The sequence below is a fragment of the Natrix helvetica genome (genome assembly GCF_964273705.1).
Source record: "Natrix helvetica genome assembly, chromosome: 7".
In the NCBI taxonomy this organism is placed as follows: domain Eukaryota; kingdom Metazoa; phylum Chordata; class Lepidosauria; order Squamata; family Natricidae; genus Natrix; species Natrix helvetica.
Genome location: NC_138558.1, coordinates 8364690 through 8386988, shown reverse-complemented (window position 1 = coordinate 8386988; position 22299 = coordinate 8364690). Strand labels below are relative to the sequence as shown.

Genomic DNA, 22299 nt, shown 5'->3' with positions numbered 1-22299 from the left:
AGATGCTCCGTTTAGTTTAGGCCTAGGCAGGCCATGCCCAGCACTCTGCAGGCCAAAATGGAGCTTCGGAGAGACGGGCCCACCCCTCAGATGCTCCGTTTAGTTTAGGCCTAGGCAGGCCATGCCCAGCACTCTACAGGCCAAAATGGAGCTTCGGAGAGACGGGCCCACCCCTCAGATGCTCTGTTTAGTTTAGGCCTAGGCAGGCCATGCCCAGCACTCTACAGGCCAAAATGGAGCTTCGGAGAGAGGGGCCCACCCCTCAGATGCTCCGTTTAGTTTAGGCCTAGGCAGGCCATGCCCAGCACTCTACAGGCCAAAATGGAGCTTCGGAGAGATGGGCCCACCACTCAGATGCTCCGTTTAGTTTAGGCCTAGGCAGGCCATGCCCAGCACTCTGCAGGCCAAAATGGAGCTTCGGAGAGACGGGCCCACCCCTCAGATGCTCCGTTTAGTTTAGGCCTAGGCAGGCCATGCCCAGCACTCTGCAGGCCAAAATGGAGCTTCGGAGAGACGGGCCCACCCCTCAGATGCTCCGTTTAGTTTAGGCCTAGGCAGGCCACGTCCAGCACTCTCTAGGTCAATGGAGCTTTGGGGTGGGGGGGCTTCCATTGCTCCGTTTAGGCCTGCACACTTAGAAAAAGTGTGCCACTTCAGTAGAACAGCTAAGGTACCAGCCAGAAACTGGGAGGCCATGAGTTCTAGCCTTGACTTACGCACCAAGCCAGCTGGCTGATCGTGGGCCAGTCACTCTCTCTCAGCCCTAGAAACGAGGGAATGGCAAACCCCCCTCCTAAAACTTTGCCAAGAAAACCGCAGGGACTTGTTCAGGCAGTTGCCAGGACTCGACACTGCCTTGAAGTCCTGCTGACATGCACACAAAGTCACAAAAGCAAACGGAAAACAAGGAAAATCAAAACATGGGTTTACATTATCTACAGAGAAGATAATTTGTCCCAATTTTTAAAGATTTCATTAATTGTTGACCTCCACAGAGTAGTATTGATCAGCTTCTTTGTTACATCAATAGATAGTTCATAACTAGAAAGGAAACACACACCAACGTTCTGTGCTGATGTCTTTAGAGCATCGAAGAATAATGTACTTTGCTCTGCCCAGTGCTCAATAAATAATTCTCTATATACTGATAAAATCTAAATTCTTCATATATAATTCAAAGTAGAATCACATCTTCACACCATATTAAAAATGCACTATTATACCTCAAATGGGACAAAAAGGAGACAATCCCGCAGGATCTGTCTACTTGTATACCCCATATTATAATTGGGGTGCACAATCACAAGTATCTAGTTGTATACCCCACTTGCTGATAACCCGGCGCTGCCCGGGTATTTATTTATCCTCCTTCCATGAATATCGCCGCAATTTCTAATGTTGGATTTTCCCCCTTACCAGAGGGATCTCCCTTGTGGAATACTGTGAAGCTGTTACCATGGCAACTCCACAGCACTGTAGAGTAGAAGCCATTTTAAGGCAGTACAGTAGAAGCCATTTTAAGGCACAACAGGCTGAATCCTAATAAAACACACACCCAGAGGGGTGTTAGGGTGCCTTACCCCACAGTATTTGTTTCCAGAGAGTAAGTAATCTGTGTACCAAGTTTGGTTGAAATTGCTCTAGTTCAATGATTCTCAACCTTCCCAATGCCGCGACCCTTTAATACAGTTCCTCATGTTGTGGTGACCCCCAATCATAAAATTGATGTCTCGGTTCCTAAGACCATGGAAAATATGTGTTTTCTGATGGTCTTAGGCAACCCCTGTGAAAGGGTCATTCGACCCCCAAAGGGGTCCCGACCCACAGGTTGAGAACCACTGCTCTACTCTGACAAGCAACCCTTTTAAAACTTTCTCTGGGGCAGTTTTCTCAACAGTGGAAATTAGAAGATGGATAGAGTTCAACTCCCAGGGAGGGAGGAGGAAGAGGGGGGGGAGAGATAGAGAGAGGAAGAGAGACAGACAGAGAGGGGGAGGGAAAGAGAGGAAGGGGGAGGGAGGGGGAGACAGAGAGAGAGGAAGACAGACAGAGAGAGGGAGAGAGAAGAGGAGAGAGAGGGAGAGAGATAGACAGAGAGGGGGAGGGAAAGAGAGGGAGGGGGAGGGAGAGGGAGACAGAGAGAGAGGAAGACAGACAGAGAGAGGGAGAGAGAAGAGGAGAGGGGGGAGAGAGATAGACGGAGAGGGGGAGGGAAAGAGAGGGAGGGGGAGGGAGAGGGAGACAGAGAGAGAGGAAGACAGACAGAGAGAGGGAGAGAGGAGAGAGGGGGAGAGAGATAGACAGAGAGGGGAAGGAAAGAGAGGGAGGGGGAGACAGAGGGAGACAGAGGGAGAGGAAGACAGACAGAGAGGGAGAGAGAAGAGGAGAGAGGGGGAGAGAGACAGAGAGGGAGAGAAGGGGAGAAGGAGGGAGAGGGAGGAAGGGAGAGACAGGGAGAAAGAAGGGGAGGGAGAGGGGGGGACTTTTATAGGGTATATACAAATTACATAATTTATGTTGAAATATAAAAAACTAAATCTTTATAAACATAATATATTAAAGATATCATTATAGGAGAATGCTTGTAGGTCAAGTTGAAACGAGGGGCCTTGGCGCTCTCTGAACTTGGTTGGTTTTTTGCAGTCATTTAATCACCCAACTAGGTAACATCATCAGTGTCTATTAAAGATATAATGTCAAAATTACAAAGATATACAGTATAAATATCAAGACTCCTAGATTTGCCTCTGGGAGAAATGGGCAGCATGTAAGTTGAATAACTATACATAAATATAGAACATACATTTACAAAACATATATATGAGATGTTGGGCGTTTCACTTGCAAAGGTGGCAGGCTTTTTACAACCTGCTTCTGGTTTTTTTTTCTCTCCTGCCACTTTTCTCAGGTATGCATACTCTGGAACTGGAGTCGAACTGGAGGTGATGATAGTTTTATTGACAGGGGAGTGCTAAGTGGGAGGAAAGGAAGTGAGTTTATCAGCAGGCTGATGTGTAAATGGCCTCACCCTTCTCTAGCTAGCTTGGGAGTTGACCTCCAGCCCTGCTAATTTTAATCCCATCCTTTGGAGCCAAATCCTTAAATTCCCACGCCACACAGAGGCACTGCCTTCCCTCCTTCTTAAATTTAAAGCAGGGGTGCCCAGCAGTGAAAATAATGAAGGTCTTGGGGACTTCAACTCCCAGAATTCCCCAGCCAGCGTGTATTTCCCTCCAATTTCCACATTCATAAAATTCAAAAATTAGAACCTCAAAAGAAGCATGGATGGATGGATAGAATCAAGATCACGTAAAATTCAAGGGCCGCTTTATAAAGCCTTAGTAAGACCAGCCATGGAATACTGCATCCAGTTCCGGTCACCACAATATATACCGTATTTTTTGGAGTATACGACGCACCGGTGTATAAGACACACCAAGATTTTGACGAGGTAATTTAAAAAAACATTTTTTTTGCCCTCCCCAGCCCCCAGGAGCCTCAGAGACTCTGCATGCCTCATTTTTTGTGTAAAATGGGGCATGCAGAGGGTTTGAGAGGCCTGCAAAGTGCTCCGGGGGGGAGGGGGGAAACGAGCAAAAAACTGCCCGTTTTTCGCTCGTTTTTGCCCTCTGCCCAGGAGCACTTTGCAGGCCTCCTAAAGCCTATGCACCTCCATTTTTGCGAAGGGGGCGGGGTTTCGGAAAGCCAACAATGCTGTATTCAATGTATAAGACCAGGGGTGGGTTCCTGCCACTTCTATCCTCTTCTATAGAAGAGGTTCCACAAATCTACCGTGCCGTTTAGAACCGGTTCCAGCTCCCTCCCCCCACCCGTCCGCACCACGCTTGCCCCGCCCACCACTCACTGATTGGCTGGCTCACCAATCGCCCCGCCCGCCTCTAAGAGTCCTATTTAAACCTTAAAGTCTTAAAGCTGTCAAGTTTGAACACCTCTGGGGATTTTTTTCTAAAGGGTTAGGGGTCCAAGAGTCTTGTAACTTGACAGCTTTAAGACTTGCACACTTCAATGCCAGAGTTCTTGAGCCAACATGACTGGAGGAGGAATTCTGGGAGTTGAAGTCCACAAGTCTTAAAGCTGTCAAGTTTGAACACCCCAGGGTTTTTTTTCCTCTAAAGGGCTAGGGGTGCAATGGTCTTGTAACTTGACAGCTTTAAGACTTGCGTGCTTCAAATGCCAGAGTTCCTGAGCCAACATTTTGGTTGCTAAGCAAGAGCGTTGTTAAGTGAGTTTCACCACATTTTACATGTAGGCCACTCCCACTCGGTCACATGGCCGGCAAGCCACTCCTACAAAGCAGGCCACACCTACAGAAGAGGTTCTCATTTTTTTTGAAACCCACTGTATAAGACGCACCCAGATTTTCACCCTTGTTGCGGGTGTGTGTGTGTGTTTTATACTCCGAAAAATACGGTAAAAAATCCCATATTGAGACTCTGGAAAGAGTGCAGAGAAGAGCAACAAGAATGATTAGGGGACTGGAAGCTAAAACATATGAAGAACGGTTGCAGCTATTGAATATGTCTAGTCCCGTGATGGCAAACCCATGGCACGTGCGATGGCACGCGAGCCGTCGCTCTAGTTCAGCTCCAACGCGCATGTCTGCGCACCTTCCGTTCGGCCAGCTGGCCTTCAGGTCTCTGCTGCGCATGTGGGGGGGATGGGGCGCGTGCGGGGTGGTCATGCACGCATGCAGGGGGGGTCAAGTATGTATGTGCGAGGGGGGGTCATGTGGGGATCATACACACATGCGTGAGGGGTAGCAAGAGGGGGGTTGCAGGTGCATGGGAGAAGCAACCTGGAACTAAGGAGAAATTTCTCATCTCACCTAATGATGAGAGCAATCAACCAATGGAACAGAAGTTGCCTTCAGAAGTTGTGGGAGCTTCACCACTGGAGGCTTTCAAGAAGAGACTGGACTGCCATTTGTCAGAAATGGTGTAGGGTCTTCCTGCTTGGGCAGGGGGGGTTGGACTAGATGACCTACAAGGTCCCTTCCAACTCTGTTATCCTTTTTTTTTTTTATGTTCTAAGCATGAAGAAGCGGAATTCCATTTCCCAAGCCGATCAGCCATCGTTTTTTTTTTAAAGTTCATTCCCATTTTTACACCGTCGCTTCTCCAATTTCGCGATTTACTAAGGGCTGCAGATATTTTATGCCTGTTTTGCTCCCACTTATGAGGCATCAGCACTTCTTACTCCAGAGCTCAGAGAATAAATCTGTGTTAACGCTTTTGTATAAATGGATCTGTAGATTGCAAGTTGGCGGGATCTGAAAGTTAAAAGGCTCTTAAGAGTCAAAACACAAGAAAGCACTCTCAACAACAGAACTCTTTGGCAAACTCAGCACAAAACACGGTGGGTTTACTTTTTACACATCAGCCATTATTTTGGGAGGGGATGTAAAATTAATTTAATCCTGTCCTCAGTTTTCAGCCTTGTCAAGACTCCAGTCCCTTCTGAGTAAACACTGCTGTTAAAATAAACTTTGCTGTTCATTCTAGGTTAGACGTCTATGGAGATCCTCGGACATCCCAGATCCTGGTTGGGGTCCCAAAGGTGCTTTTTTTTTCACTAAGAGGTAACTGGACTTTCTGGTTTTTCTTTGAAGACCAGCTGTCTGCAAGGAATATAAATCTTTCCATTCTCCATCATCCAGTCAGAGCAGAAGAAGCTTTTGGGATGAGAAGCGAAACATCTTCAAAGGAAAGCCACTTAGAACTGAGGAGAAATTAATCAATGGAACAACTTGCCTCCAGAAGTGGTGAATGCTCCAAAACTGGACATTTTTAAGAAGATGTTGGACAACCATCTGTCTGAAGTGGTGTAGGGTTTCCTGCCTGAGCAGGGGGTTGGACTAGAAGACCTCCAAGGTCCCTTCCAACTCTGTTATTCCATTCTAAAAACCAGGAAGTCCAGTTGCTTCTTGAAATAAAAGCAACTTTGGGACATTCTAGGTTAGAGATGGGCAATTAACTTTTTTTAATTTAAAAAAATTAACAATTTTTTTAAGGGACCACGTGAGAACCCGAGACTGTTGTATGCTGAACTTGATTCTGCTCAATATTAATTTTATTGCTTTATAAAAAGAAATAAAATACGTCATTTTGATTAGCTGCTACTGGTTAGAATACATGTTACATCTTATTTACTGATTTCTAATTTCTGATTGACTTCACATGGGACGGACAGGGTCAGCCAAAGAGCCGGATGTGGTCAAAGCGCCATAAAATTCCCAGGTCTGTTCTAGATGTTACGATAGATCAGCAACATGCCCAGTTCTCTGAGTTTTTTAACTTGTATTTTCTCCTTACTATTCTTAATGTTATCCTTAAGGGATGCGGTGGCTCAGTGGCTAAGACACTGAGCTTGTCAATCAGAGAGGTCAGCAATTCAGCGGTTCGAATCCCTAGCACCGCGTAATGGAGTGAGCTACCGTTACTTGTCCCTGATTCTGCCAACCTAGCAGTTCGAAAGCATGTAAAATTGCAAGAAAAAAAGAGGGACCAACTTCGGTGGGAAGTTAGCAACGTTCCACAATGTTTCCGCTATGGAAACATTAAGGATAAAAGGTAAAGGTAAACATGCGTGCTAGTCCTTTCCGGCTCTAGGAGGCGGTACTCACCTCCGTTTCAAAGCCGAAGAGCCAGCGCTGTCCGGAGACGTCTCTGTGGTCATGTGGCCGGCATGACTCAATGCCAAAGGCGCACGGAACGCTGTTACCTTCCCACTAAAGGTGGTTCCTATTTTTCTACTTGCATTTTTTACGTGCTTTCGAACTGCCAGGTTGGCAGAAGCTGGGACAAGTAACGGGAGCTCACTCCATTACGCGGCACTAGGGATTCGAACTGCCGATCTTCTGATCGACAAGCTCAGCATCTTAGCCACTGAGCCACCCACGTCCCCTGTATGTATTGGGTCTAGGAAGGAAAAAATATTCACACCACTGAAAGTTACAACACAAGCACCCAGCTGGTAAAAAGACCAAACTCATCACCACAAGTCCTTCAAAGAGACTCGCCTCTGCATGCTGATGTACCACAAACACATATGTAAGTTCAGCAGATCTTCCTCCTTGTGCCATTCATCTTGCTCGTCTTTCTCTTTCCCACGTTTTCTCCCAGCTGCAAAAGTTGGTTTTAAGCCATCCTGGACACAAATCCAGATCTCACACCACCCGATAACAGTGCTACCACCGTCACTGTGATTTAATAACGGAGAAGCAGATATGCAAGCAACGGGAATTGGAATAGAATAGAATAACAGAGTTGGAAAGGACCTTGGAGGTCTTCTAGTCCAACCCCGTGCTTAGGCAGGAAACCCTATACCATTTCAGACAAATTGTTGTCCAATCTCTTCTTGAACATTTCCAGTGTTGGAGCATTCACAACTTCTGGAGGCAAATCCTTCCACTGATTGTTAATTGTTCTAACTGTCAGGAAATTTCTCCTTAGTTCTAACTTGCTTCTTCCCTTGATTAGTTTCCATCAATTGCTTCTTGTTCTACCCTCAGGTGCTTTGGAGAATAGTTTGACTCCCTCTTCTTTGTGGCAACCTCTGAGATATTGGAACACTGCTATCATGTCTCCCCTAGTCCTTCTTTTCATTAAACTAGACGTACCCAGTTCTTGCAACCGTTCTTCATATGTTTTAGTCTCCAGTCCCCTAATCCTCTTTGTTGCTCTTCTCTGCACTCTTTCTAGAGTCTCCACATCTTTTCTACATCGTGGCGACCAAAACTGGACGCTGTATTCCAAGTGTGACCTTACCAAGGCATTATAAAGTGGTATTAACACTTCACATGATCTTGATTCTATCCCTCTATTTATGCAGCCTAGAATTCCTCTGCTTTGAAGACATAACCGGTCAAGATGGAACCAGATAGCCTTTGCAAAGCTGCACACACACACACACGCACACACACACCTGGCAGGGGTTTTCATGACAAATAGCCTGAAATTTGGATCCCTGCAAATGTCACCATCCCTTTTCAGCGGAATCTCGCTTTATAGCTGAGAGGACGCCTGCAATATAAATTAGCTTGCCTTGGTTTCAGGGGAGACTGGTAAAAATGAAATATCTTCTCGCTGGATGGGCTTAATTCCAAAACTTTTCTTCTCCGAAGCCCCACCCACTTCTCTCCTGGCTTTGCAAACTGCCAGCCAAATCCTATTAAGCATCCATCATTGTCAATGTCTATTTCTAGCGAATGAGCCAAGCAGAAGCGCCAACGGAGGCAGGAGATTGGGGGTTGGGTGGGGAACAAGCCAGAGAGATCTCCGCTAGCATCTAGCTTAAGCAGTGGATTCGCTGATCCTGCAAGAGGGCATAAATCGGCACCAGATCCAGAGCAATCTTCTGATCTCAAAGCAAATCATATCCAAATGATCACAACTGTCCCAAAATGTCGAACGCCAGCAAAACAGATATAAGTCCAAAAATCCAGGCAAATTCTGCAGTGTTTCATCATCTCGGGCCTCTTGAAGATGGGTGGACTTCAACTCCCAGAATTCCCCAGCCACTGAGGAATTCTGGGAGTTGAAGTCCATGCATCTTGAAGTGACCGCGTTTTGAGAAACACTGCTTCAGATCGAGGGGGAAAAAGTGGGAAGACAACGCTAAATTGCTGAAACTCTTGCTGTTGTGTCTCCTAATTTCCTGCCTGTACATGTGCTGAAAAAACACAAAGTGAGACAATCTCCTTGCACAGCCCTTTTGGCACAGGACAGAAAAATTGGAAGGAAAATATAAAGACAGCCTTCCCTCTTCAACATCGTTTATCACTACTAGTTAATTAAATGGCTAATTATCTCCTGGTTTCTTCCAATCTCTCTTCTGATATATCTAGGTTTTGACAATACACAACTAATGCACAATTTCATCCAACAGTTAACTCATCATCTTCAGCAAAAAATTACTTTAAGTAAACCATGTAATTTTTAAAAAATCCATTGTTATGCTTTTAAGGGCTACTATTGTTTTGTTGTTATCTATCTATCTATCTATCTATCTATCTATCTATCTATCTATCTATCTGTCTATCTATCTCTATTATCTACCTACCTACCTACCTATCATCTATCTATCACTATATCTATCTATCATCTAACTGTCTATCATCTATTTATCATCTATCTATCCACCATTTACCGGTATCTATCATCTATCTATCTATCTATCTATCTATCTATCTATCTATCTATCTATCTATCTATCCATCCATCCATCCATCCATCCATCATCTATCTGACTATCTATCTATGACTGTATTACATTTTTCATCTTTATCTATCTATCACTATATCCATCTATCTATCTATCTATCTATCTATCTATCTATCTATCTATCTATCTATCTATCTATCTATCATCTAGCTATCCACCATCTACCGGTATATATATATATACCGCCCAAGCCGTTACAATACAAAACAACAATGCACATACAGCCTGCACCAATCAGCACCAATCTACCAATCATGATACAACCACACAACCAATCATTCCACTTACTGAAACAAAGCCAGCACCCCATCCCCTCCCACCAAGACTTACAGAAAGACGGCAGCTCCGTTCCCATTTTAAGCCCACATTTTGAGCCCACGCTTGAAGATGGCAGGTGAGATCCTGCCGAAACGTTGCCAAGACAATCTCAATCTTACACGGGAAAAGACCCGAATACAACAAAACCAGCATACCTACACCCGTGAAAATCTACGAAAACAAATATATATATCATCCATCCATCTATCATATCTATCTATCTATGACTGTATTACATTTTTTCATCTTTATCTATCTATCACTATATCTATCTATCTATCCATCTTTCTTTCTATCTATCTATCATCTAGCTATCCACCATCTACCGGTATCTCTCTCTCTCTTTCTGGCTCTCTCTCTCTCTCTCTCTCTCATCCCTCCATCCATCCATCCATCATCTATCTATCTGACTATCTATCTATAACTGTATTGCATTTTTCCAGCTTTATCTATATTACAGGTGGATAAGAGTTGATACTTTACTTTACTTTACTTTACTTTTATTCATATTTATAGACCGCCCCCTCTCCCAAAAGGGACTCGGGGTGGTGTACAGTCAATACATAAAAGAATACATAGAGAAATCAATACTTAGATATTTAAATACATAAATAATTAAATGCTTAGATGCTTAGATACCATTTGGCAACCGACAAATATAATAAATAAATAAGACACGTGTGTTGGGTGTGCTGGAATGTTTCTTGGGGTTTTTAATTTAAAAGTAAACTGACCTTCAAAAATGCAGTACCCTCCCTCCAATGCGCTGCAGACAAATCTTTTTGTCTGCCGGCAGCGCAAAGGAAGATGGGGATTGTAGTTTACACAGTTTGATGGACTGCAGAAAAGCAATCTGGTGGGTTTTGGAGCCATCAATTAAAATTGCTTTGGGCTCTTTCAAAGGAAAAGCTGTCACTGAATAAAATAAAAATAAGAACATCTTGGATTTACTCCTCCCCGGATAAAATACAGAAAAGTAACGAGAGATAATGTGATCTTTTACTTGTGTAAGTCTAGGGGGAACAAATAAATGAAGTATCCTTAAAATGGGAATTAATTTTATTTTCATGGGAATCTCACAAGGGGATTATTGTAGGGTTTAGGAGCTTCACCTAACCTTTGTCGATTTTACAATGATAACAAGAGGCTTGATTTAAATGCACTGGTCCTTTAACATGAATCACAAGCAGATATCCTACAGATTTGAGGTGGTTTGGCGGGAAACTGTAACTCTAATGCCAGGTTTTATTTAAACATTTTTAAAATCGTGGTCACGTGACCACGGGACACTGCAAAGGATAAGAAAGATGGGCCAGTTGCCAAGCAGCCAAAATGAGGTCATGTGACCACTGTCTGCGTTGGTGCGTTCTCCATGAAAACTTCGAATTTGGGTCATAACTATCTTTTGGGGAGAAATTGTTTCTTTGGGGCCCCTGGTTCTCTCTGAGTTTGATGCTTTTCTTGCAGAGGTTTCATTACCAAACTGGGTAACATCAGAACACTGATAGCGTTCGCTAGTTTGGTAAAGAAACGTCTGCCCGAAAACCACCATGCTCAAAGAGCATCAAGGTCCCTACAATTCAACCCTGAGCTACAAATATTCTCTTTCATTGAGATTTTTCTTCTTCTTCAGTTTCTACCTCAGGGGTGTCCCAACTCCTTGGTGACTTTAAGACCTGTGGACTTCAACTCCCAGAATTCCTCAGCCAGCATTGGATTTTCCTCAGTTTCCAGACTCATAAAATTCAAAAATTAGCATCTCAAAAGAAGCATGAATAGAGGGCTAGAATCAGGATCGTGGCTGGCTGGGGAATTTGAAGCCCACAGGTCTTAAAGTTGCCAAGGTTGGACACCAAACCTTGAGAGACTTTGTGAGAGGGATCTTGGAGTCCTAGTGGACAACCATTTAAATATGAGCCAACCGTTTGCAGCAGCTGCCCAGAAAGGCAACACAGTTCCAGGCTGCATTAACAGAGGAATAGAATCAAGATCACGCGAAGTTTTAATGCAACTTTATAATGCCTTGGTGAGGACACACTTGGAATACTGCATTCAGTTCTGGTCATCACGATGTAAAAAAGATGTTGAGACTCTAGAAAGAGTGCAGAGAAGAGCAACAAAGATGATTAGGGGACTGGAGAATAAAACATATGAAGAACGGTTGCAGGAACTAGGTATGTCTAGCTTAAGAGAAAGAAGAACTAGGGGAGACATGATAGCAGTGTTCCAATATCTCAGGGGTTGCCACAAAGAAGAGGGAGTCAAACTATTCTCCAAGGCACCTGAGTGTAGAACAAGAAGCAATAGGTGGAAACTAATCAAGGAGAGAAGCAACTTAGAACTGAGGAGAAATTTCCTGACAGTTAGAACAATTAATCGGTAGAACAGCTTGCCTCCAGAAGTTGTGAATACCCCAACACTAGAAGTCTTTAAGGAGATGTTGGATAGCCATTTGTCTGAAACGGTATAGGTTTCCTGCCTAGGCAGAGGGTTGGACTAGAAGACCTCTAAGGTCCCTTCCAACTCTGCTATTGTATTGTATTGTAATATAATGTATTGTATTGTAATATAATGTATTGTAATGTAATGTATTGTATTGTATTGTATTCTACTCCTCTACTCTTTTCTATTATTATTTTCTTTTCTTTGCTTCTATTCTATTCTACTCTACTCTACTCTACCTGTATTCTTCCTGTTTCAGAAGCCACACTAACCTCATCTTCCTACAGTTTTTTATTTGCTTCTTGTCCTGATCTTGTCAATAACCACACATTTATTTTACTGATCCAGAACCTCCATTCTTTGATGAAAACCAGGCCCCATTTTCACCATCTCTTCCCCTCTTTTGGGGGGGGGCGGTGTCTTCCCTCCCCCCCTCTGAACAGCCACAACTTGGCATCTTTGCAAGAGGAGGCCTTGGGCCAAGCCTTCATCCCATCAACAGGACAAGTCCTTTCCATCCCGTCTCTTTTTAAGACTCGGGAGCCAAGTGAAACATCACAAATCGGCACGGATGGATCCTGACAACTCTCGCTGTTCTGGCAAGGCGGGTCGTGTACATCACAGCCGAATCCTCCAAAGAGCGAAGTGTCAGAAAAAAACAAAAGGCTAAGGTATTCGATCACATCTGAGAGGGGGAGGGGGGGAAACTGTATCTCATTAGCTGCCCCTTTTAGATGCAAATCCGCTGGAAAGATTTTAATTAAAAGCTTAATCTTGACAGTGTTTCCCCCTGCACAGTGCTTGTTAAACAATCGCGCGGGGCAGTTTGGTCCCTAGCATTGTCATGCGCCCTGGTTGCGCCTGCCAGAAAAAAAAAATCATTATCTAGGTTTACACGGATTCAAATTAAACTAATTTGTCGGAATCACGCTCATTTCTGCTGGTTTGGAATTTGGGGGAGAGGGGGGAAAAAAATCCAGAATTTCCAAAAAGAGTCTCCGGCAGGAGGTTGGAAAGACGCCCTTGATGTGCGTGGAAGGAAAGATTCAGCAGGGATCTCCATCATTGCTCCTTCAATTTCAGCTTCAACTCTGCTTGAGGTCATGAAGAGATTACCGCTAATCAGAATAATCCATTCGGGCTGTAAAGAAACCTCATAAATGGAGATGTATCAAACCGGAGACAGCGAAAATAGATATCCACAGGCCGGGCAATTAACAGAGTTTGCCCCATCCTCTCTTGCAGAGAGGTTTCCGCTTTGCTTTCTTAGCATTTTTACAGCCGTTCCTTTCTCCATTTCAATAAATTTGCATTAAGGTAGAGAGGATCCTTTGAGTTTTATGGATGATTTGGTGTCATCATCTATTAAAGGGCCACCTGCCCAAAGAGCAGCTGAGAAGAGGTCAACGAGAACATCCCTACTGGTAGTAATACTCCGACTCAGATGAGGAGCCGGCAGGGTGGATTTGATTTGAATCGATTTAAATCACGACTTAAATCACTAGTAAAAAGGCTTGATTTAAATCGACTTGGTTTAAATCGTAATTCTTTTTTTAAAAAAAGTTTTTAATTTTTTAATGAAAATGTCAAATCAATCATGTTAAATCACGATTTGAATCACTAGTAAAAAAAGCTTGATTTTAATCGACTTGGTTTAAATAGTAATTTTTTTTAAAAAAAAGTTTTTTTTATTTTTTTATGAAAATGTCAAATCAATGCGTGAACAGTGTGGCACCTGGGGGACCTACATTCCGATCCAAATGGAACGAATCAGATTAGACGTAATTATTTAATGTTTCAATAATTAAACATTTAATTATTTAAACATTAATTTAAATAATGTTTAAAGATGTTATTGTATTTAATAACATGTTATTATATTTTATATATTATATAAAATATATAAATAAGTTATATATTATATCATAAAAATATGTTATTATATTTAATAATAAATGTCAATACTGTTTAAATGTTATTAGAAATACATGTATTTTTAATAACAAAACACATGATGAGGGCCCTGTGTCGGAGGCAGAAAGGGGGCCAGGGCCGTATGCCAGCTATCAGCTGCCTTCAGAGTTAGACATCAGTGAGGCAGAGGAACAGCTGGAGCCTGTTCCCAGTGTGTGCATGCGCAGAGTTGCCAGGCAAAGGGAACAGCTAAAGAACAGGGGTTGACTTGGGAGGAAGGCCACAAGTGGACGATGAATGGCCCCTCCCAGAGGAAATAAAAGAGGAGCGAAAGGGGAGTGGAGTTTGCAGGAGACAATTTGTTCGCTTAATTGGTTCGTGACTCCCCGAGACTCCTTTCCAAGTTCTGCAGAGATCGGCCTGGCAGCTCTCCAAGCCAGATAAGGTCTGTGACTGTAAATCCTCCCTTGAAAGACTTTGCTGGATGTGAATGAGCAGAATTCACAGGAAACTAATAAAAGTGTTTTTTGTCTGGACAAGGAATTTGTTTCATGCTCTTGAGAAGCCTAGGTCAGAAACATACAACTGCAACTGGAACCAAAATTTCCATTGGAACCAAAATTTCCATTGCTAAGCAAAGCGGTTGTTAAGTCAGTCATATCCAATTTTGCGACCTTTTGTTTTTTTTGGCCATGGTAATTAAGAGAATCACTGCAGTTGTTAAGTGAAGCAGGCGGTCATTAAAAAAATACAACTTCCCACACTGATTTTGCTTGTAGGAAGCTGGGTAGGGAGGTCATTAAAAGCCGAATCCAAATATTATCATCATTATGTGATTATCATTAATGCCATGAATATTAGTGTTGTTATTACTTATTATTTTTCAAAATTAATTGTACCCAGACATCATTGGGTTCATGTAGATATTGAGTTTTATGCATTTTAGAGAAAATATATATATACCTATACCTACACACACACGTAAAGGTTTCCCTCACACATATGTGCTAGTCGTTCCCGACGGTGCTCATCTCCGTTTCAAAGCCAAAGAGCCCAGCATTATCCGAAGACGTCTCCGTGGTCATGTGGCCGGCATGACTAAACGCCGAGGGCGCATGGAATGCTGTTCCCTTCCCACCAAAGGTGGTCCCTATTTTTCTACTTGCATTTTTACATGCTTTCGAACTGCTAGGTTGGCAGCAGCTGGGACAAGTCACGGGAGCTCACTCCGTTATGAAGCGCTAGGGATTCGAACCGCCGAACTGCCAACCTTTCTGATCGACAAGCTCAGCGTCTTAGCCACTGAGCCACCGCGTTCCCTGGCTTAGACCTCCTCAGTGCTAATCTAACCCTTTCATAGGTAGTCCTTGACCTCTGACCACAATCGAGCCCAGAATGTCTGTTGCTAAACAGGGAAGACCTCGCTCGCCACTTTTGTTAAGGGGGATCACTGCAGGAGTTAAGTTAGTAACACTAACTTAACTTGCTAAGTTGTTTAACTTGCTTAACTTGCTAAGGGAATCTGGCTTCCCCGTTGACACTTTGCTTGCCTGAAGGTCGCAAAAGGGGATCACAGGACGACCCCATGATACCGCAACTGTCATAAATACATGCCAGCTGCATCTGAATTTTGATCACGTGACTGGGGGGGGCACTGCAATGGCGATAAATATGAAAATAAACCATTTTTTTAGTGCCCTTGTAACTTAAAATGGTTACTAAGATAATGGCTGTAAGTCAAGGGCTACTTGCATTTGTATGTATGTATGTATGTATGTGTGTGTATGTATGTATGTATGTATGTATGTATTAGGGACGTGGTGGCTCAGTGGCTAAGTTTGTCGATTAGAAAGGTTGGCAGTTTGGCGGTTCGAATCCCTAGTGCCGCATAACGGAGTGAGCTCCCGTTACTTGTCCTAGCTTCTGCTAACCTAGCAGTTTAAAAAGGATGTAAAAATGCAAGTAGAAAAATAGGGACCACCTTTGGTGGGAAGGGAACAGCGTCCCGTTTGCCTTTGGCGTTTAGTCATGCCGGCCACATGACCACGGAGATGTCTTCGGACAGCGCTGGCGCTTCGGTTTTGAAACGGAGATGAGCACCGCCCCCTAGAGTCGGGAACGACCAGCACATATGTGCAAGGGGAACCTTTACCTTTACCTAAGCCTTCTTCAGCCCTGGATGCTCCTTACAATACTTTTGGACGGTCCCTTCCTTCTCTGCCCATCGGAATAGTGGGGAAGATACTAAATCAGTGCTAGTCCTCCCTTTCCCACAGAAGTTTCTGGACCAATCTCTTGAAAATCTCTGGAAACGAATGAGGGAGACAAGCAACCTGGAATTCAGGAGAAACTTCCTCACCGCGAGAACAAATAACCTGTGGAACAACTTGCCTCCAGAAGTTGTGGGTGCGCCAACATTCTTTTAAAGAAGATACTGAACAGCCATTTGCCTGAAATGGTATAGGGTCTCCTGCTTGAGCAAGGGCTGGACTAGAAGACCTCCAATGCCCCTTTCCAGCTCTATTCTGATTCTGAATGTCTTTGCCAGCCCAACCAAGCTCCCCGGGCGGTTGTTCTGGAGGAAAAAGCATTAGGAAGGCATGTCACCTTCAGTTCCTGAAACAAAGCTGGAAAAGCAATCAAGCAATTAAAACCAAAAACGGGGAAAACCAACGCCTACATCTTTTCTCTCATCCCTCTCCGTCGTGACCATCTTCGTAAATGGTCATCCTTGGGAACGTAGCGTTTGTCCAGAGCCACTTTTAAAGCTTTATTACCGGTTAGAGATGGCGTCCGAATAGCCCATCTCCAAGCTCCGTAGACTAGGCAATAAAGCCCTGTGCCATATATCACCGGCAGAGAATGGCAGCCATAGCTGGGTTGGGCTGCTGTTCACGCCACAATAGCCAACGCCGCACATTGAAGTCGTATCCGCGTTAGCAGGGAAGGTCTTGAAGAAGGCTGAAGGGAAGAATTCCCGCACCTGAAGATGCTTCCATTGTGCTAAAGTCCACATCTGCATCTCTAATCCGGTTCTGGCACCTGCAGTAGGCGTGTAGCATGACACGCCATCTGCAGCCTGGGTGCATGCTACATGCACGCACATACACCCATGCACACCCCATCCCGTGCATTTCATAGCTAGGCAACCTCTAAGAACGATGAAAGCTTTAGAATCAGAGGCTGCGGTAGAAAGATTAGGGGGAATTTGGAGGTCCAACTGGCCAAACCCCTTTGTCTGGAGAACATACAACATACAACTCTCACCGTAGCCCTTTCCACACGGGTTTTTCTCACACACACACCCCAATTCTGCCATCTTTGTTAGTACATTGGGCTGGGATTTTCAAGTCACACGAAAGAATGAATGAACGAACGAACGAACGAATGAATGGACCTCATTTTTTTTTTTACGCTGACCATAATTGCAAACAAAAAACCCATTAAAAATAAAGTTTAAAAAAAAAACGAGGCAAGATAAAATATTACGATCGGTGAGGCCTTTAGTCGGTGGATAATAAAAGTCTTCCTAATTTATAGGCAGCGTAACAACATTTAGCTACGCTCCCCGAGACTGAATCACGCCAGATCGGATAACTGTACATTGAAAAAATATATTTCAGAAATGCATTTGGCAATGCCTATGACCTATTCTTACTTTTAAAAAAAGATACTTTTTTCCTTAACTCACTCTCTATCATCTATCATCTATCTATCTATCTATCTATCTATCTATCTATCTATCTATCTATCATCTATGTTCCATGCATCGCTGGGCAGTCCAAATGTGAATCTTATTTATTTTAATAGGTATATATATATTTAATACCTATTAAAATAAATAAGATTCACATTTGGACTGCCCAGCGATGCATGGAAAATATACTGAGTCTGCCTCCTCTCCTGAAACAGACCCAGTTTTTAAAAGCTGAAACAAACCAGCAAGCAAAATAAAAGACAGCTGGTCAACATTTTAATGGTGGGTGACAGTTTGCTTGGTTCCCCCCACCCCTTTAACAAAGATCCCTGGTGGGTCGGTATGAGATCTTGCAGGAACCAAAAGGCTTCCCTTCCCCGACTTTTTATGAGCTCCTTTTTTTTTTAATGGCAGGATTTGAGTGTACGCGGAAGCAGGAAAAAATGTGCCCTCCAGACGGTAAAGATTGGTAGGTTTTTTTTTTCTTTACTCTGAAGTAATTCCAGATAGAGATAGATAGATAGATAGATAGATAGATAGATAGATAGATAGATAGATAGATAGATAGATAGATGATAGATAGATAAAGAAAGAGAGAGAAAGAGAGAAAGAAAGAGAGGGAGGGAGGGAGACCCCCACCTGAAAAAAAAAATCAAAAGGGGTTTGATGGCACTTTTTCCGATTAATGAAAATGCTTTTTAATAAGGGGGAAAGGTACAAGCAGCCCTCTGACCTCTCCCCCCCCTCCAGAGTCCCAGCCACTTCTGCTGCAACCGAGCCAAAGACGGGGAGGGGGAGCACCGCCGCAGAGACCCCAGACCCAGGGCTGAAAGGGTAGCCTTTAGACCCAGGGAGCAGAGAGAGAGAGAGAGAGAGAGAGAGAGAGAGAGAGAGAGAGAGAGAGAGAGAGGAGGGAGGGAGAGGGAGAGAGAAAGCGAAGGAGTCCCGCGGAAAAGCCCACCCGCCTCCTTTTTTTTCTGCACCCGCTGCCGTCGGGGGGGCTCCGGGTTGGAGGGCTGGACAAGGTCGGGCTGAGCAGAGGGAAAAGGCTGCAGAAGGGGGGAGGGAGGGAAGAAGGAAGGAGAAAGGGAGGGAAGGAAGGAGAACAGGGAGGAAGGAAGGAAAGAAGGAAGGAGAAAAGGAAGGGAGGGAGGGAGGGGGGATTGAGGGAGGAGAAAGGGGAGGAAGGAAGGAAAGAAGGAAGGAGAAAGGGAAGGGAGGGAGGGAAGAAAATGGATGGAAGGAAGGAAGGAGAGAGGGAGGGAGGAGGGTAAGAGGGAAGGAAGGAAGGAAGAAATCGAGGAAAGAAGAGGGAGGAAAGAGAAAGGGAAGGAAGGGAGGGAAGAGAAAAAGGAAGGAAGGAATGGAGGAAAGAAGGAGAGGGAAGGAGGAAGGAGAGTGGGAGGGAAGGAAGGAAGGAGAAAGGGAGGAAGGAGTACAGGGAGGAAGGAAGGAAGGAAGGAAGGAAAGAAGAAAGGGAAGGGAGGGAGGAAAGATGGAAGGAGAAAGGGAAGGGAGGGAAGAAAAAAGTAAGGAAGAGATGGAGGGAGGAGAGAGGGAGAGAGGAGGGTGAGAAAGAAGGGAGGGAGGGAGGAAAGAAGGAAGGAGAAAGGGAAGGAAGGAAGGAAAGGAGGAAGAGGAGGAGAAGAGGCCGCAAAGTTGAAGCCGGGAGTGCGGCGCAGAGGCGGAGGCGGAGGGAAGCCAAGCCGGGCGCGCTGCTCTCCTCCGTCCTCCGCTCCGATCCCCGGGAAAAGCCGAGCCGGCGCAAGCGGGGCGCCGCCACTCACCGCTCCCTCCGGCCGTCCGGGCGCGCCGCTTTCTCTCCTCCGCAGCCGCCCAAGTTCAGCACTTGCCCCGCATCCCGCCGGGCGCCAAGCCGGCGGCGGCGGCAGCTGAGCTACAGCCGCGAGGCTCCGGGGGAAGAAGCCGCCTGGCCCCGCTGGGCAGCCGGCGCGGAGAGCTGGCGGGGCCGGGCGCGGGGGGGCTGGGGCTGGCCGGCGGGGAGCCGAGCGGGACGGGCCTCCCTCCGTCCAGGTAATCCCGCCTCGGGCGGCCGGGCGGCGGATTGGCTCCAGCCGCCGGGATTTGCATCTCAATGGCCAGCGCGCCAGCCAACTTCGCCGCGCCGGGCAGCGGCAGGAGGAGGAGGAGGAGGAGGAGGCGCGCCTTCCGCGTTGGGTTGTGGTTGCGCAGGCTTCTGGAAGCCGCCGGAGGGGAGGGGAGGGGGTGGGGGAGGAGGAGGAGGGGTGTAGCGGCACGTCTGCTCACTCCCCCTCTGCGTGTGTGTGTGTGTGTGTGTGTGTGTGTGTGTTGTGGGGTGGGTGGGCGCTGCGCATCCTTGAACCGTTTGAGAAGCCCTTGAGAAAAAAGACGCAAGGCTAAGCCGGTATATGGTGGCCTGCACCCCTGGCACGAGCGAGCGCTTTCTGGGCGGTTGTGGGCATCCCTGGCACAAGCGTTTGGAGGTGGTTGTGGGCATCCCTGGCACAAGCGTTTGGAGGTGGTTGTGGGCATCCCTGGCACAAGCGTTTGGAGGTGGTTGTGGGCATCCCTGGCACAAGCGTTTGGAGGTGGTTGTGGGCATCCCTGGCACAAGCGTTTGTAGCTGGTTGTGGGCATCCCTGGCACAAGCGTTTGGAGGTGGTTGTGGGCATCCCTTGCACAAATGGTTTCTGGGGAGCATCCCTTGCACAAATGGTTCCTCCCTGGTTGCAGGCATCCCTGGCAGTTTCTGGGTAGTTGTGGGCATCCCTTGCACAAACTATTTCTGGGCGGTTATAGGATCCTTTTGCACAAACCGACACAACCCTGGATAACGACTGCCTGGTGGGGTGAGGCACTTGAGTTCCACCCCTGGATTCACACAACTCACCTTGGGTCTGTGGCAGTGGCGAAATTCAAAATATTTTTACTACTGGTTCTGTGGGTGTGGCAGGGGAAGGATGCTGCAAAATCCCCACTCCTGGGCCCAGCCAGAGGTGGCATTTGCCGGTTCTCCAAACTACTCAAAATTTCTGCTACCGGTTCTCCAGAACCTGTTGGATTTCACCCCTGCTCTGTGGGTCTCTTGGAGGCTTAAAGCGATGGCGTGAACCCAGTTCCTGGGCACTGCAACCCAGGAAGGGCACATTCATTTAGCACAGGGGTTGGCAATCTTAAACCCTCAAAAAGCCACCATGGTCCTAACCAGAAGCCCCCCCCCCCCCTCAAATCTGGAACCGACCAGATGTCTGGTTTCCCCACCATAGAGTATCCTCCTAGCATGGCGTCCTTTTTCCTCTACCGATCAGAAGTCCGGTTCCCCCACGATAAAGTCTCCTTCTAGCACGGTGTATTTTTTCCTCTACTTGTCTGCTCTGACGTAGGTTTCCCTTTTATTAATTGACTGTGAATTCTGCTCATTCACACCCAGCAAAGTCTTTTGAGGGAGGATTTACAGTCACAGACCTTATCTGGCTTGTAGAGCTGCCAGGCTGATCTCTGCAAACTTGGCCAGGAATCTCAGAGAGTCACAAACCAATTAAGCGAAGTAATTGTCTCCTGCAAACTCCACTCCCCTTTTCCTCCTCTTTTATTTCCTCTGGGAGGGGCCATTCATCGTCCACCTGTGGCCTCACTCCCAAGTCGACCCTTGTTCTTTAGCTGTTCCCTTCGTCTGGCAACTCTGCGCATGCGCACACTGGGAACAGGCTCCAGCTGTTCTTCTGCCTCACTGATGTCTGCCTCCAAAGGCAGCTGATAACTGTCAGACGGCCTTGGCCCCCTCTCTGCCTCCGACACAGAGCCCTCATCAGAGCCTTCCCCAGACTCCAGGACCGGCCCATGTTCCTCCCCAACCTCCTCACTGTCCGAATCCGCTGCCAACTCCCCTGGTGGGCCACAGCACTATTTTAACCAAAAGCCCTATCAATTGTGGAGCTCACCGGTGAGAGGAAGCCACAGCAAAGGGACAAAAGAGCCACAAGTGGCTCCAGAGCCCCAGGTTGCTGACCCCTGACTTAGCAAAAGAGAGGAACCCCGAACACTGGGGACTGAGACAGAATGTGAGACACATGGTAGGGACCCACCAGCAGCCTGGTTGAACCCTAAGAAAGTTTGATGTGCCATTTATTTCTAAGTAACCCTTATAACTTAACTGCAGTGACTCATTTAACAATTGTGGCCAGAAAAGGTCACAGAAGGGGATCACATGACCCCGGGACACTGCAACCGTTATAGATAGGATGAGTCAATTGCCAAACATCTAAATTTGGATCACGTGACCTTGGGGATGCTGCAACGGTCATAAGTGTTGAAAGCAGTAATAAGTACCATTTTTCAGTGCCGTTGTAACTTTCAGCGGTCACTAAATGAACTTTTGTAAGTCGAAGATTATCTGTACTTCGTTGCTCTGGGTCAGCAACACTCAAAAGAGCCACAAAGGTCCTAACCAGAAGTCACCCATTCAATTCTGAAGCCGACAGGAAGTCCGGTTCCCCCACCATAGAGTCTCCTAGCGCGGCATCCTTTTTTTCTCTCCTGACCGGAAGTCCAGTTCCCCTACCATAGAGTCTCCTCCTAGTGCGGCATCCTTTTTTTCTCTCCTGACCGGAAGTCCAGTTCCCCTACCATAGAGTCTCCTCCTAGTGCGGCATCCTTTTTTCTCTGCTGACAGGAAATCCGGTTCCCCCACAATAGAGTCTCCT

The 22299-nt window shown here is 45.9% G+C and overlaps 1 protein-coding gene across 2 annotated transcripts in view; it reads right to left on the bottom strand.

Moving 5' to 3' along the window:
• Nucleotides 1-22299, bottom strand: part of SHROOM3 (shroom family member 3) — a 191286-nt gene that overhangs the window by 67858 nt on the left and 101129 nt on the right. The window contains exon 1 of one of the 2 annotated variants that reach the window (XM_081960339.1): nucleotides 19402-19461. The exons of the other annotated variant lie outside the window; for it this stretch is intronic. The gene's annotated coding sequence lies outside the window, so the exon portion shown is untranslated. Of the gene's footprint in view, nucleotides 1-19401; nucleotides 19462-22299 lie in introns of those variants that run through there. 2 annotated transcript variants of the gene reach the window in all.